General features: G+C 29.2%; 1 non-coding gene across 1 annotated transcript; it reads right to left on the reverse strand.

Annotated features, from left to right (window-relative positions):
• Positions 1 to 314: 314 nt before the first annotated feature.
• LOC142541248 (small nucleolar RNA snoR135) lies at positions 315 to 462 on the reverse strand. The gene has a single exon (XR_012819312.1). It is a non-coding gene; the product is annotated as a small nucleolar RNA snoR135 (small nucleolar RNA).
• Positions 463 to 1,245: the final 783 nt, after the last annotated feature.

Raw genomic sequence — 1,245 nt, forward strand, 5'->3', positions numbered from 1 at the left:
AATCTCAAATATGAATCGGATTAACATTCTCTAGGTATTAAACACTATTATTTTTCCGATTTAAACTAAACAAAAGTAAATTTTTAGGTTAAAAATAATATATATTACGAAGAAATGAAATAAAATTCAAAGCAGTCTTCCTTGATACATTTGTAAAGAATAATTTATGACGTTTAATTCGGATAGAATCTCAAAAATAAAACTTTACTGGGGTTGGGTTCCTGTTATTTTTTTGTGACTTCTCCTCCATCGTGTGAATATTTAGATAAAATGAAAAAGAATCGAAATCTCTGAAACCAATTTGGAATAATTAGGGATGTGGGGACGATGATTATTGAAGAATTTCAATTGCAAGACTTGAAAAACAACTGCCCATCGTCCCCGAGTTAAATCTCGCAGAGAACACTTTCGATCAGAGTGCATTCAGATTCGCACAAAGCCGATACACACAATCTCTGCTTTCCAATCTCAAAATAAGAAAATGGGGAAAGAGGTGAAAGAAAATATCCAAAAAGAAAAGCAGCTGATATATATATATATAGGCGGCGTCTGATGAACAAACAGATTAGGGTTTTGAAGAGCGGCTATTACCCAAACTACCCTTTCGCTGGTACTTTTATCGAGGGTGGTGGTATTGGGTACAAATACTTTTTCTTTTTTAAAATAAAATGGTAAATACTATTTTAGTATTTTATATTTAAGTATTAATTTGAGTTTTCACTTAGTTGGATTAAACATTAACTAACCAAAAATTTAATTCCCAAATCGACTAAAATTGTTCAATTTTTTAAGGTAATATTAATTTTTATTTAGGTCATGAATTTTATAGCCTTTACATTCTTGTTAACTCTAGCTTTTCTTATTTTTTAATTTTTTATTTCTATTTTGGTTTTTTTTTTTATTTTGAAAAATCTCATAAAACTGGGCTGGGTTTATGTTTTCCAAATAAAAATTGGTGGGTTGGGTTTTGGAAATTCGGTTCAATTCCATTCCGATCGATTTTCACCCCTTCTTGCTGTTACCAAGGTTGAATGTTAATTTAAAGTCAATTGGGTTGGTCAGAGATTATTATTGAATATACAATTGGCTAGTCGCGAGAATAATAATTCGATCTTCTGAGTTAACTTAAACTTTTAGTATATTCAATATAATTAAGATACACATAAAATCTTGTTAATTATTAACGAAATAGTTTGAGTTTGAATTCACGTTAAAAATAATTTGAAAATGCATAAATGTCATCAT

This window comes from Primulina tabacum, chromosome 3 (assembly GCF_025594145.1).
Source record: "Primulina tabacum isolate GXHZ01 chromosome 3, ASM2559414v2, whole genome shotgun sequence".
Classification (NCBI taxonomy): domain Eukaryota; kingdom Viridiplantae; phylum Streptophyta; class Magnoliopsida; order Lamiales; family Gesneriaceae; genus Primulina; species Primulina tabacum.